The 16,885-nt window shown below is 35.6% G+C and overlaps 1 pseudogene; it reads left to right on the top strand.

Moving 5' to 3' along the window:
- The first annotated feature begins 203 nt into the window (after nucleotides 1–203).
- Nucleotides 204–903, top strand: LOC114033895 (annotated as a pseudogene).
- Nucleotides 904–16,885: the final 15,982 nt, after the last annotated feature.

The raw sequence follows: 16,885 nt of genomic DNA, 5'->3' as shown, positions 1-16,885 counted from the left end.
AGCAAGTTAGACACCAATGAAAAACAAATTAAAGTGTCAAAATTGTTGAAAAATCTCAGTGGGAAACAGTGGATTTTCTAGAAAGTAAACTCAGAAAATGAGGCAGCTACTAAGGATAGTTTTCAGATTTCTAAAGAAGGTCTGTTGGGCTGGAGCCTGATTGGGAGTAGGAGGCAGGGGCAGCCAGATGACCCACAAGGACCATGGGGAATGTCATGAACAAGGTTCTTCCTGGACTCTATCTGGGCATCTCCACTGATGCCAAAGACCCAGACCAGCTGAGCGGGAATAAAATTACACACATCATCTCCATCCATGAGTTCCTCCAGCCCTTGCTCCAGGACATCATGTGTCTTCAGATCCCAGTGCCTGATACCCCTGAAATCCTTATTAAGAAGCAATTCAAAGAATGCATCAATTTCATCCACTACTGTCACCTCAGTGGAGGGACCTGCCTCATGTGGTGCTTTGTGGGCATCTCCCAAAGTGCCACCATTGTATCAGCCTATGTGATGACAGTTATAGGACTGGGCTGGTGCCAGGTTCTGGGAGCAGTAAAAGTGGTCCTCTCCATCGCCAATCCCAACCCATGCTTCAAGCAACAGCTGGAAGAATATGACTGGGCACTGGGTGTTGACCCAGAAGCTTCACAAGCAATTAGAGAGTTCATTCAATGCTGAAGAGGAGATCTGGGCCTTGCTACTCCTATGCAAATGCAGCTGGGATGTTGCATTGATCAGTGCTTAGCACCCTGCAGAAACTGATCCCCGACCACCTCACGAGGTATAGAGACCTCTTCCTCTTCTCACCCAAGTCAAGCAGACTTTCTCCTGCATCACCAGGTGTCTTTCTGGGAAAGGAAGAAGTGATGGTTCTGTTATGTCCAGACCCTTATTTGCATAACTGAGTTGGGTGAGAGTCAGGTTTAGGACCCAGGAGCATCAAGGCAGAGAACTGGAAGGATGGACAAGATCAGGCTACACCAGAGACACACATCTGGGGGCGGCCTTGTGGTTTGGGCTGGCACAGATTTTCCTGCCTACCCTGAAGAAGAACAGACCATTCCTGTGCTTGAACTGGCTATGCCTATTCCTCCTGATGGTTTCTCCTTCCCAGTGATTTGTGTCTCTCCCCTGTCTCTTGTCTTCCTTCTGTCTCCATATCTCTGTTGGTTGCCTCTGCATCCTAAGTACCATAGGGTCCAAAGGAAGGCCCTAGTCTTCCTGACCCCATAAAAGATGGTCCTGAATCTGAGCTTCTGCCACCTGATTCTCTGGGTCCCACACATCTGGGTCTGGTGTCTGTGAGTCTGTCTCCTGTCTGCATCTGTTTCTGTGTCTGGCCTGATGAGGTCCTGTTCCAGTAACTGGTGCCTTAGCTCCTGGAGAGACCCAGTCTGCCTGGACTGACTGAGTCCTTGTCTTACTAAGGAAAGGAGCTCCTAAGATTTGGAGCTGGATAAGACCTTGGAGATAAGATCATCCAGTCCCACCTCTTCATTTTGCAAATAGGGATCCTGGAGCCCAGAGAAGTAAAGAGATAGTAAAAGATAGTCCAAGATAGTAAGTGGTGGAGGCCAATTCTAATGCAGCCCCTTGACTCCAGATTTAGAGCTCAGAGATAGCATCCCTGGGGGAAAGTTCATCAGGCTAGGTTTGGTATGTGGACCCATGGGCAAAGGAAGAGAGGCTGAAAATGGGGGGTTCAAGGAGGTGATAAGATTAAAAACAGATTGAGAATGTACTGGCAGCCAATAAGGAGCTTTCTCTTGGAATTACAGGTATTGTTATCCCCATTTTACAGATGAGAAAATAGTCTGAGAGAGGTTAAGTGATTCACATATAACTAGTCAATGTCAAAAGTGAGACTTGGATACTTGCCTTACATGATACTTTTACCACTATACTACACTACCTCATTTCACCGAAGGGGAAACTGAGGCCAGAAAAAGGAAGGGGCTTGCCCAAAGTTAGAACCAGAGCCAAGTTGAAGCCTTTTTTCTGACTTCAAATTTAGAGCCCTTAGAGACTCCTAGGAACACCCGTCTGGTCTCCAACCTCTTTCTAATCACCACCTCAGATGGAGACTGGGAGGCAATGCATGAACAAATTATATCTTTTGGGGACTTTTGGTGGAGAGGATTTCCTGCAGCAGAGGCTGAGCTAGCAACTAATGGGGCCCCAGATCATGCCTTAGAGTTGCCCAGGATTCCGGAGCACCACTCAATATACTGAAACTAGTCCAGTCCCTGACAGTGAGCCCCCAATGCCTTCACAGCTTTCATTCGCCTGAGCAGTCACTGTCATTGAACCTCACCCTTAGTCACAGAGTCCCCTTTCCCCTGCTCAAAAACCTTATCATTTCACCAAACACTTCAATTTTTTTTTTAAATAATGTTGTTTGATGCTTTTGACATCACAGTCATTTTGGAATGTCCTCCTTCATTCCTTCCCACCTTCCTATCACTTAATGTGCTCTCTCTCTCATGAAAAAGAAAAACAGTTAACAAACCCAACCAGTACAATGACCTTGTCTGGCAGTGTATGCAACATTCTTCCTTGGTAGTCCCCTATATCTCTACAGAAAAGAGGGAGGTGCTTCCTCATCTAGTCTCAGGGCCAAGATTGGTCATTACAATTACATAGAATTGGACTTCATTTTAAGGGGTGTTTTTGTTTGTTTACATGATTATAGTTATTGTATATATTATTTTCCTATTACTTTTTGCATCAATTCATACAAGTCATCCTGTTCTTTGAATTCGTCGTATTGGTATTTCTTACCATGAAATAATATTTATTGCATTACACACATATACCACAATTTGTTTATCCCCAGTGGGCACACATTTATTTCTAGTTTGTTTGTTTTTTTATACCACAAAAAAAAAAATTCTGCTTTAAACTTACTGGCATGCATGAGGCCTCTCTGTCTTTGACCTCCTTGGAGTATATGCCAAGTAATAGAATGTCTGGATCAAAGAATATAAAGAATTTAGGGACTTTTCTCATATTGTAAATCATTTCCCATAATGGTTGGACCAATGCATAATTTTGTCAATAGTGTATTAACATGACTGACCTCCTATCATCACTCCAATGTTGACTCTTTCTGTCTTTTGTCATCTTTGACCATCTTTGACAATTTCCTGGGTGGGAGATAAAACCTCAGAGTTGTTTTGGTTTACAAAAAAAGAAAAAGATTTCTAAAGAAATTGCTGCTGCTGGGAAGTCTTTTCCTGAAGGTGACTTCATAAAGAAGTGTTTGCTGATTGCAGTTTCTGGATTATGTCCTGATTAAATAAAAGGGTTTTTGAGAAATTGTTTCATCAATTATACTTTTCCTTGGAAAGTGAGCTGCTAAAAACCTATCTGTGGCCCAAAGAAGTTTAGTCTATTTTAATTTTGGCCCCTACCTACTGCCAAGTTGTGCAGGCCTTCTGTGGAGACTTCTCAGTGAAGAATCCCTGACCACTATAGATTGATACCCACTAACTGTATAATCTATATTCATAGACAGGAACCTGAAAAACTGAATGGTTAAGTAATTTGCTCGAGTATGTGTCAAAGGTAGGACTTGAATTCAGCTCTTTCATACACTAAGGCCAACTCTCTTTCCAATAACCATAAGTATATCTCATGCCGGAGGTAATAAGATTAAAAAAAAATGCCAGCTGTGTAGACTGTTCGTATCATCCTTATGACCAGCTAAATCCAATACATCTCAAACATATGGACTGAAATAGCTAGTCTCTCCTATTTTCTACCCATTGGTGCAAGAGTTTACTCAGAATAGTAACATTCTTAGGATTATAAAAGTGATGTATGTGGTATAAAATGAAAGGGATTAAGGAAATTGTGTGAATTAAAATATATATATATACAGCCCTGGATTGTTAAAGACATAAGCTAAATCTTAAAATCATTTGTAAATGTAATAATTTTAATATAAAGTGTAAAGATTCTTATTAGCTTCTACAAGGACCATGATAGCTAATTGAGGAAGAATAATGATGATACTGTATCAAACAGTGCTAAGAGTGCCCAGTTGAGAATAAATAAGAAGAATCTTCATTGCACACAGTTGGACATAGTTTCATGATTGCATCTAGTGGTATTCGGTACCACAGGAGTAATAATAGGGAAGACAAAGGCTGAGGGTGACCCAGAGTTGAAGCCTGGTAGGGAATGAATGAACAAAAGATAAAATAATTCAAACTGTCAAGAGATTCAAAGATAAAAGACATTTTGTACTGAACTAGTCAATTTTAAGGTCAAATCAGTGACCAGAGTAAAATGAAGCCAGAGCAAGTATGACTTCCTTCAAGTATGGAAGCGTTTTAGAAAAATTCTCTCAAAACACTATGACAAAACAAATAAAATTTAAAAATACTGATAATAAAAAATGATCAAAGATTAGATTAATAATGCCCAATGCAACATTAGTAGTATGTAGCTGCCCTCAGAAAATGGTCTCATTAGCTACATTGCATAAGAAATAGAAGCTAATGATAATAAAAAAAAAACCGGAAAAAAAATACTCATTCAAATTATTACTTTATATCTTTTTGTCCATAGGCAAATCATTTAACCTTACAGAAACTCAAGCAACTCTCTAATACCTATCAAATATGTTATAGAAGCTAGAATTTGTATTAGTACTCTCCAAGGAAATCAACAGTACTTGGAGCATTGATTACTTCTGAATATATGAGTTACAGACTCAGGCTTATACTAAATAGTTAAGTTACTCTCTGACCAAGTTAAAATTCATATTTTCCTTTAACAATCCTATACATTGAAATAATAAATGTTGTATCAAAGATAGATAACAATAGAAACCACAAATAACGAGATGGTCAAGACCTGGACATTGTGAATCTATATCATTGATAAGAAATATTTTCCCAGTTTTCCTGGGCTATTTGTCGATATTAAATATAAAGACCATTACAACTGGCACTCTTAGAGGGTGGATAACAATTTCATTTTCCTGGCAACTCACTCATACATTCTTGAGCAGAAAAATTTTAGGCGTCTTTGGAGCAGAGTCTCCTAGACAGCAACATTTGTACTTCAAATGTTCTTTGCCTCCAGCTACCAGTGATTGCAATATCCAACTGGCAATATATATCAAGGAGAAATAGCAAGAAAAAATAGATAAGAGGAGGCAAAAGATGTGATGTTACATTTATTCCATCATGTTGGGGCACTGTATCATGCACCGTCGAGCAATATATTTTATCAGCTTTCTTTGTTGATTTGCTAGACCTTGAAAATTGATATTCAGTCTGTCCTCACAAATGTGTATCAGTGGCTGGTGCTGATTCACATCAAACTCTTTCACATTTCTCATATTCAGCTACTAAAACTGTATCATAAAAATGGCAGAATGCTACTTTCTAGTTACACTGGTGTCTTTGTATCATGTCATTGGAGAGCCTGAACCTCACTCCCCACTTCTCAACTGCCTTTATTTAATAACCATCTAAGGGTCAAGTAGGGAGAAGGCATCCTCCACATGTTTTTGAATTATCTGAGAATCCAATTATAATAAGTCTCCAACAAGTAGATCCTTCATTTGTGCTCACATTGCATGATATTATAATGAATGGAACCAATGTTGTAGTTTTCCCAAAGCACAGATTTTTATTTTTTTCTCATTTTCTCTGAGAAAATGAAGACATTTTATTTTGAGCTATTTTCCCATTGTTTGGATCTTTAATCAAAAGTGAATATTTTCAAAATTTTTGGCATGCAAATATAAAAAGTTTATGTCTTTATTTTTCAACAGTAAGTAAGACACTTTATTACAGAATGACAAATTCCTATACCAAGAAGAGAGAGACAGAAATAAAGAGAGACACAGAGAGGGAGGAGCAATTAAAATTATGTATTTATATGATACATATGACTATATATTTATGTGTGTGTACATTTCATATTCATATATTTGCATGTTCTTTCTATATATTATGCAATGCTGTTTTCATATATTCAAGACTAGTCTCTAGAAAAGGAAAGTATTTCTTGGAATACATGGCTATCTCTCTCTTATGATGCAGTTTTTGCAATAGAATTTGAAAATTGTGGAATTGTTTGATGAATGGACACAGATATATATATGTGTGTGTGTGTGTGTGTGTGTGTGTGTATACGTAGACAGACAGACAGATAGATAGATAGATAGATATTACACAAATGCATACGTACTTGCAAATACCCACACATATTGGCTACATCTATAGCTCTGTGATTTCATTGTTTTATTGGTGTAGGGACTTCTGGTGTGTAAACTCTCTACGCAGCTTTGCAACTCATAATCTTAGAGAGGCTTCCCTTGTATATTATTGAGAAGTAAATCAACTCCCCAGTCCCCCAATCATCTCTATGAGGCATAATTTGTTTTTGTTTGGGTTTTTGTTTTGCATGTGAGGGAATTAATTCTTGATCTTGTAAGTTATATTTGATTTTCCTCTGTGATTTTATTCTACAACCATATTCTGTATGCTATATAACAGGCATGGGCCTCTTCTCTGTGCTAAAGTTTAGCCTCCCCCTCTCTCTACCTAGATAATAAAAGTTAAACTTTCCCACAATTGCTGTTAGTTAAAGAAAATACTCTCAATACTTTCACAAAATGTTAAATGAGCATTTCCTGCAAGGTTTGTGGGGTAACCCTGAAGCCAGGACAATGAGATTTGTGGAGTATCCCTGAAAAGCCAGAACAACCTGACCTTGTCCCATCTTTAACAATTAAGGTAGGGGCAGCTAGGTGGTGCAGTGGATAGAGCACAGGCCCTGGATTCAGAAGGACGTGAGTTCAAATCTGGCCTCAGACACATAACACTTACTAGCTGTGTGACCTTGGGCAAGTCACTTAACCCCATTGCCTAACCAAATAAAAAAAAAAAAACAATTAAGGTGGCCCTATTTAATTCCTTAGTGGCTAGTAAGTTGCCCTTATCAGTGACTTCAGGTTGTAACCAGGACCTGTAAATTTACAAAGATATTCCTTAGAGGAAGAGAGGTGGTCCTATAGCATGTTGGGGCTATGTCTACTTCCTTTGATACAACCAATAATGATCTTTCACCTCTATGAGGAGGGTTAATAAGAAAAATTTTCCCCTGTTCTTTGTTCTATGCTTATAAAAATGCATTACACCATCAATTTGGGGTCTTCTGACCAGACACAAGGCCATTTGACCTATCCTTTATTATCAGACCATTTGTCCCTGTTAATAAATGATATTTTGCTCAGAGAATTGCTTCAGTTTTTCCCTTTGGTAAATTTTGCTTGAAACATGTCTTACTGAACTTATGATTACATTAATGTAAGGTACTCTGTGGTTGTAAATTCCCCTTAACAATTTAAGACAGTTAGCTTAGAGCAGATATTCCTAGCCTTTTCTGTTATGGATTCTTGGTATTCTAGTGAAGCTTATGGACTGCTTCTTAGATTAATGTTTTAAAATGCATAAAATAAGATATACAAGATTTCAAATGACATCTTAGGGAGGAGGGAGCTGTATTTTTTCTCACTGATATTCTTTGAAATCTATTCATAGACCCTTGATCCATGGTCTTCAGGTTAAGAAATCCTTCTTCAACAGAGTATTCTGGTCAAAGAAAGGTTAAGTGACTTTTTCAGGGTCACATGACCAGATGTTTAAGAACATGAACCCAAGACTTCTTGACTATGAGACCAGCTACTGATTAAAAAACAAAAAAACAAAAAACAACTGAACCAAACTATAAACAATAAATATGAATTTTAAATGCCCATGTTGAGAAATACTGAGTTTTTAATCAACAGTAACAAGAAGAACAAAATCTCTTATATATGTCTTTTAGATATCTCCAACCAGAGAATGATGGAAACAGTACATATGATATTTGCCTTTAGTGCTAGCTTGTTGGGTTTACTAATCCTATTTCAGTTTATGTATATACATATGCATGTAATTGTAAATATACACATATGTATATATATATATACACGTTATATACACATATGTATATATGTGTGTGTATAACGTGCATATCTGTATCTATCTATCTATCTACTAAAGGCCTAAAGCTAATATTTACCTGTCATTCATGGAATGAGTATAAAATTCATTATTTGTATTTTGGCTTAAATGTCTGCCAACAAGGGTAACATTTAAATTAAGGCCAATTTTGCTGAAATAACGATATTCCCAATCCACGTCTTTTCTTTATTTTCTCCATAACCATGATTTGGAACAAGTAGGATTATCAACTTTAGTATTTGTCAAGTGTAGCAACTTTGGAGCTATGCTTTAGAATTAGTATAGTCTTGCAGGTAAATTTTGTTATTGCTTTTCAGAATGATCATTTTTATAGCATGATAGTATTCCATTACAACCATATAACACAACTTGTTTAGCAATTCTCCAATTGATGGACATTCCCTCAATTTCACTAATTCTAATTTTTTAATGTTTTTTTTTCTGTGAGATTTTGTATCTTCTTTTCCATTTAGCCAACTGGGACAGCTAAGTGGCAAAATGGATAAAATGCCAAGCCTGGAGTCAGGAATACCTGAGATCAAATCTGACCTCAGACAATTATTAGCTGTGTGACCCTGAGCAAGTTACTTAACTCTTTTTTGTCTCAGTTTCCTCATCTGTAAAATGAGCTATAGAAAGAAATAGCAAACCACTCCAGTTTTAAAACCCAAATGGGGTCACAAAGAGTCAGATACAACTGAAATAATTTAACAACAACTTATTCCACTTGGGCACTTTTTGTTTTTGGGATTCTTTTCTTTGGTGAATTTTTGTACTGTCTTTTCCATTTGGCTTTTCTGTTGTGCTAGTGCTCTCTTGACTTTAAACCTGCAGAGATAGGTCTTGAACATAGGTCCTCTGACTTCCTATTGAGGCTCCTATCTCCTATGGTATATTGTATTGTGCCATTTCCTTGCTGTCTGCTCAGTCTTGGTTCAACTGCCTTGTATGATTCTTTGACATTTGTGTTCTTCTAACCTCTGGCAGCCTTCCTTGCTCTCATCTGAAGCACCCTGGCCTACCTCACTTCAAGATTCTTCATCTGGATCCAGAGCCCTAGTTTTACCTTAACTAGTGGTTTTCTTCTGCATTCTGAGGCTGGCTTCCTCCTGTTCCTAGTCCAAGCTTACCTGATTATACCTACAAGCATTTCTTCCCGTGATTCAGACAATGATCAGTAAGTGCCCCAGTATCACTTCATATTGTTCTTCTGAGAGTGTAGATTACCAACAATAACAATAAAAACAAAAACAACAATAATAATCAACATTTATATCATTTCAGGTTTACAAAGTACATTAAAATATTCTTTCATTTTATCTTCTCAACATCCATGATCCCTATTATGATCTTTATTTTATAGATGAGGGAGCTGAAACAGGCAGAAGTTAAGTATAAGTGACTTGTCAAGGTTCATAAAGCTAGCAACTGTCTGAGGTTGGATTTGAATTCATGTCTTCTTGACTATAGGTCCAGTATTCTAACCAATGCACTGCAATAATAGCAACTAACTTTATTTAGCCCTTTATCTTTCACTTATAAAAGTGACCTTAATATTTATCAAACCCAACTCCCTCATTTTATAGATGAAGAAACTTATGGCCAAAGAATTTAAATGAATTGGATAAGGTCTCAAAGGGAGTAAGTGGTGGAGCTGTGTCTTCTAACCACAAATCCCATGTCCTTCACATTGCATTCTACTGCCTTTCAAAAACACTTTGCAATCATTATTTCAAAAACCTCACATAACCCTGGGAAGCAGGGCTTGTTATTATCCTCATATTATAGATAAGGAATCAAAGAGCAAGATTTAGTAACTTGTCCAAGGCATTATTTGAACCAAGATTGTTATGATTCCAAGTTCACTACTCTGTCTCATACATTATAGCCTACTGAATAATACCTTCCATTCACATCATGCTTAAGAAAGTACTTTCTTCACAACTACCTTCTGAAATAAGTTGTGAATCCCAAACAGGAAATATTTGTAACAGAAGAAAAGTGGGGGAAAAAGTTTGTCACCTACAAGTGATTTGTGGCTCTGGCAACTACTTTTCCAATTCATTTTTCAATTTATACTTTTGGGGGAGAAAAGAAACAAACCACAAAAACAAATTAGATGCAGAAATTCATGAAATGAGTTGAGGGAGACCTGAACCCTAGGGGAATTCATTCCAGGTTACATTAATAAAACTGCAAATGTAAAATACAGAGCATCATGAAATTCAGAACTTAGGCTTGCAATAGTGACATTATCTTACCCACCTGCAGGTATGCATTATGCTATATTAGTAGATAAACCATTTAATTTGGCATAACACATGGGTAAGGCAGTAATTTTATTTTCTCTCCTGACCTATCAGTCTTGCTCAACTGTCGTTCATCCTTATTGCCAGCTAAATTTTTGCACTTTCAACTTTTGTAAATTTTACAAATTGACTCTACAAATGCACTTCTTCTGGATCCAAGACCAGAGCCTAATCAAAATGATGAAGTAGAAAGAAAAAAATAATCATTAATTTCACCTCTCCTTTCCTTCAAAACCTTGTCCCTTTCAACCCAGATTCCCTATGGTTCAGAATGTTTCCAGGCTACCAAAGTGTTCTCTACTGAACAATCTCATTAAAATCTGCTCATTCTTTTCCCCTTACCACATTCCATAGTATTCTATGAAATGGACTTTTTCTGATCTTCCTCTCTCATCAAAATATACCTGTTCTACATATAACTAGATAATATGATGGATAAGATGGAAAGGTAGTAATTTTCTAAGAAACTCTGCAAACTAAAAACTTCAACAACCACAAAAATGAATTACTTACATATGAGGGAACTAAATCTGAACTGGCAAGATTAATCAAAAACACAACACAGGTAAAAGTCTCATGAAATAACATTGAACAATCAAAATATTGGGAAATTTATTCATCAATCCCAACCCCTAGCCTAAAAAAGGTGTACTAGATGTAACAAGGAGGAAAAAATGAGGTTTCATGCTTCAGAGTCCAGCAGTCATAGTCGCTGCCTGGTCTCCCTACCATGGGAATGACACAATTTGAAACACCTCTCATTTTACAGAAGGTAAATGACACTGGTTTTTGTTCAGTCATGCAATGTAAGCTGACTGAAGGTTAAGCAGTAGAAAATAGTGCTAAGAAGATACAGCAGCATAAAGAATAGATTAGAGGGTTGGAAAGTTATAGACATGTATGAGAGAGCTAGAATTTCTGAACTGATAACTTAAGGAGCCTGGTGGCCATTGAGTAGTGGAATTATGCACAGTAAGAGAGGAAGAGGGGTCAATAATGAGAAAAAAGGTTAGAGAAAAGTTACTAGGAAGACAAAAAAAAGAGCAGCTGAAAAATAATAAAATTAAACAAAACCGGAGATGAAGGCCAATCATAAGACTTATTCCCAATAATATAATTCAACAAAACCTCACAAAGACAGAAAGAAAAGCAACCATAACACATGGAACAAGTATATTATAAAAGAAAGTGAACCAAAAATGTCTATTGAAAAAAAATTCTGTGGAATTTTCAGCAATCATATATACTAAATTAAATAATAGTTAAAAAACTGAAGAGAGATCAAAAAGAGAAAGAAAACCTTTAAAATAAAATATAAAGTTATAAATTAGTTCAGAAATTGGAGTTGTCATTATGAGACAATAGAAGACAGCCATAAAGACAACAGAAAAAACAACATTAAATATCTGCAACACATGACAAAATATCTCTAAAGAAGTAGAAGTTCTGAGAAATAGCAATTTTGTGTGAAAATATTCAAAAATGAAAGAAAATTGAGAAAGGGATATATAATAAATTGGAAATAAAAAAATGAACTCTTTACAAGTTAAACTGATTGATCCTGAAAATGTGATGAGCAGATGAGCACAGATCTCTTCAAGATCATAGGTCACCCAGAAAAATAATAAATAAGAAAATATGAATGACATTTTAAGAAATAACAAAAAAAATGCTTAACAACTTTTGAAAAGAGGCAGTAAAGTACTTGTTGAATTCTGAAAACCTTGACAAAGAAAAATCACTTTTTTAAAAGCCCAAAACATATAGTTATTAAATTGAACAACTTCAAAATTAAACAGTAATTGCTTGAAGCCAGGAAAAAGGACTTCATCTATAAAGTTATGTCACTCTGAATGTCAGGAATACTCAGAAGCAATTAGAATGTGCAGAAGGTAATGGAATCAGATCTTTTTTTAATGGTCAAAGGATGTGAACAAGCATTTTTCTGTTGAAATCAAACCAATTTATAGTCATATAAAATGTTCTAAAACATTATTGATTAGAGAAATAAAAATTAACGCAACATTGAGATTATTTTACACCTAACGGATTAGCTAAAATGATAGAAGGAAAAAGTGACAAATGTTAGAAGAGATGTGGAAAAATTGGGACACTAATTCATTGTTGTGGAATTGTGAACTGATCCAGTCATTTTGGACACCAATCTGGAATTATGTTCAAAGAGATACTTAACTATCTATACACTTTGACCCAGCAATACCACTATTTGGTATACTTCTCAAGATAATTAGGGGCAAATGAAAAGAATCTATATGGTCTAAAAATGTTTATAGCAGCTCTCTGTGGTGGCAAAGAACTGGAAATTGTAGGTATCCCCATCAATTGGAGAATGGCTGAACAAGTTGTGGTATACGATTGTGATGGAATATACAGTGCTACAAGAAATTATGAGCTCAATGATTTTAGAAAAAAATATGGAAAGGCTTGCATGAAATAATGAAGAACAAAATGAGCAGAACCAAGAGAACATTATATATATATATACATATATATACACATACATATACATATATATTAACAACAATACTGTTTTCAGAATAACTTTTAGTGAATAAGTTATTTTGACTATTAAAAATACCCAAATTAACTATAAAGGGCATATGAATAAAGATACTATCTGTATCCAGAGAAAGAACTGAGAAATAGAAATATGTATTGAATAACTTTATATATATATACATATATACATATATGTAAGTACATACATATTGTTTTAAGGTACAAGAGCCAATGAAATTATATAAGGATCAAATCTACTTGTAGTAAATGGCATAGGATATAAATTCATAAAGGAGCTAACTAAATTAAAAAAGATATGCCACATACACACATATAAATAGTGATGTAATAATTATAAAAGAGTCTAATGTTATTTCTCAGAAATGGACAAATAAAATAAGAAAGAAGCAAAATTTAGAACAAAATGATCTATTAAAGAAATTAGATATGAAAAAATACCTTACATCATCTTTTAAATCAAAATATTCAGGAATTTTCATATTTCTCAGTAGCACATTCTAAATTAACAGATTATAAATTTATATGAATAAATGTAAAATAGTATATAATAAATATACCTTTTACAGACCATAAAATAATAAAATAGTCATGTAAAAAAGGAAAATCCTGCAAAAGATCCATATCTAAATGGAGACTGAAAAGGGTATTCTTAGTAAACAATGAATCAAAAAATCATAGAATCAGTCAATACCTATGTTAAAGAGAATAATGAAACTATATATCAATTTGTGAAGACTAGTTTACAGGAATCAGTATTCAAGGCAAAATTAACTCTATTAAAATATACATTCACAATAATGAAAAAAGTGATTTATCAAATTAACAATTAAAAATAGAGAATCTACAAAGTAAAGCATAAGAAAAAATTGGCAATCAGTAGAAATAGATTAAATAGAAAACATACTTTAAAATAATTGAAATCTATAATTTGGTTCTTTGGAAAACTAATTAAATTAGTAAATCTTTAGCTAATCTGATTAAAAAAAGGAAGAAAAATTATCAACATAAAAATGTGTTTTGTAGAAGACACAGTAGATAACAATTATAACATTTTACTATACAAATTATATGCTATAAAAGCTGTGGATTTAAAGGAAATTATTATTACAAAAATACATATTATGTTAATTAACAAAATATGCAATAGAGATGATAAACCAATAATAAATTGTTTTTTCTCTGTCTCTGTCTCTCTCTCTTTCTTCATCTTCCCTCTTCCTCTTTCTTCCATATCTTTTTTCTTCCACAATAAGTTCAGTGAGGTGACATTTTATTTTTAAATGTAACACAAGGAAATTGAATAGGTAGTTACACTGACACTTGTTTGTAACCTTAGATATCAGATTCACATCAAATTATTGGGAAAAAATAGAATTCATCAAATATTCTCTTTTGTGTTGTTTTCTTTTGTACTAAAAAGGAAATCAGTTACCTTTTCCCCTGTCATATCCCCTCATTTGAATCAGATGTTGATTAATGTTTTCTTTCAATGCTTTTTGGGTTATTCTCTAGGGTAATTTCTTTTGTGAAAAAAATGAAACTTAGTTGCAACTGATTTATATATGATACTAATCATCATTTTGAATGGCCTGTCAAAAACCATTCACATGAACTGCATATTGGGCAGAAGGAAAGCAAAGGGAGATGGAAACTTCAACAATCAGAAACACTTGCACTTGGGATGCCCATGTATAGCCCTTCCAGGAGTCTCTCTGGCCTTGTAACTTTTACAGTGTTACAGAAAATCTTAATATTTCTATAACTTTAGCATGTCAGTATCAGGAAAATACAGACAAGCTGTCAGGTATACTGTGAATCCAATCCACCAATCAATCAAAAATAATGTATTATGCACTAATTATTCTAGTTACTGGTTTTACTTACCTCACATGGTTAGTATCTACCTCATAGACTTGTGAACATAAATTAAGCAATATTTTTGTAACCTGATCCCAAAGTCCACTTGTATGGTAATCTTAGTGGCCTCTATTTCAATATGTCCATGTTACTTCCATACTCAATTAATTTTGATGGCTCAGAGTTACCTCTTGGATAAAATACCTGTGTTTAGCACCAATCTATCTTTCCAAACTCATTGAATGATTTTCCCTGCCACTCTGTGGTCTACCCATTCAATATAGCATTCTCTGTTTTTAACATAGGATACTCCATTCCCTCTCTCTGTATCTTTGGACTACCTGTCCCCTAACCTGGGAATGCATTCTCTCTTTGTGGATTTCCTCTTTAGAATATATATTATTTGACAATATTTATTGACTGAGGATAATGGTGCACTCTTTTAATCCAGCTACCAGGGAGATTGGGGCTGGCAGATCTCTTAAACTGAGGTGTTCTGAGCTTCAGTGAGATAAACTCACTGTCTGTCAGCAATATGGTGACTCAAGGTATGGTGGGAGGGGCACTAAGCTGCCTAAAGAAGGCTAAAATGGCCCAGGCCTGAAACAGTGCATGTCAAAGCTCCAGTGCTAATCAGGAGGTGAATAGGATCTAACAGTTGCCATATACTTTCAGTGTTGTTGAGACAGGGAAACCCATTGCGAAAGAAAGAAAGAAAGAAAGAAAGAAAGAAAGAAAGAAAGAAAGAAAGAGAAAGAGACACAGAGAGAGAAGGAAGGAGGGAGGGGAAAGAAGAAAGGAAGGAAGGAAAGAAGGAAGGAATGAAGAAGCATTTATTAAGTTACTAATATGCACTAGCCACTCTGGTAAGCACTTTACAAATCGATTGAGGCTATCTCAATGTGTCTCAGAGGAAGGCAAGAGTATACATGTATATCATTTCTTGGCCTCATCTTTCCCTAAAAGAAACTTAAATTCCTGCTGGGACAGGAAATTAGAGGTTGTATCTGGAGACCAGCTAGTCTGTTCTCCTTAACCCCTTTTAATCCAGTGTCCAATCTCATCATTCTACTAAAACTGTTCTTTCCAAAGTTACCAATGATATTTTAATTACAAATTCAATGACCTTTACTCAATCTTCATTTTCCTCAGCCTCTCTTAAGCCTTTGTAATTATTAATCACCCTTTACTCCTTGATATTCTCTCATCTCCAGATTTTGAGGACATTACTCTTTCCTGATTTTGCTCCTAGATTTTAGACTGCTCCTTCTCAGTCTCCTTTGTTAGACCCTCAACCAGATCATGTCCTCTAACTGTGGGTGTCCTACAATGTTCTGTCCTAGGCCCTCTTCACTTCTCACTCTACACTTGTGATCACACCAGTTCCCATATACTTAATCATCATATTTATGCTGATGTGTTTCAAATCTACCCCTCCAAATAATCTCTCTGCTGACCCCAGACTCATATTTCCACCCTGCTTTAAGATATCTTACATTGTATGTCTCATAGATATCTAACATTCAACATGTACAAATCAGTTAATTATCTTTCCTCCCTTCTCATTTCTCTATTATTGTTGAGGACAATGCCATCTTCCCAGTTCTGCAGGCTTACAACCTTGCTATCATCTTCAACTTTTCACACTCTTTCACTACCTATATTCAATCTGTTACCGAATCATATCAATTCTAACTTCATAAAATCTCTCATATATGCCTCTTTCTTTCTGCTGACACCAAGCTGAGGCAGACCTTCATTACTGTATGGCTGGACTTTAATAGTAGCCTCCTCATCTCTCTGCCTCAAGGCTCTCCTCACTACAGTCCATATTCCACTTAGCTATGAAAGTGATCTTCTTAAGGTTCAGGTCTGACAATATTAATATTCTATTTCAATAATTTCTGGTAAGTCCCTCTCACTTCCATGATCAAATATCAAATCATCTGTTGTTCAAAACCTTCATAACCTGCTCCCCTACATTTCTAGTTTAATTACACCTTACATCCACCTCACATGTACTCTGTCATTGGCTTCCTTGACGTTCCTTGAAAAAAACAGTCAGCCTCCTGCTTTGGCATTTTCACTAATTGTCCTTCCTACCTGGAATGTTCTCTCTCATTTTTGCCTCCTGGATTCCCTGACT

Source organism: Vombatus ursinus, unplaced genomic scaffold, assembly GCF_900497805.2.
Source record: "Vombatus ursinus unplaced genomic scaffold, bare-nosed wombat genome assembly UNPS02007612.1, whole genome shotgun sequence".
Taxonomy (NCBI): Eukaryota; Metazoa; Chordata; class Mammalia; order Diprotodontia; family Vombatidae; genus Vombatus; species Vombatus ursinus.
This window is presented reverse-complemented; position numbering and strand designations above follow the sequence as displayed.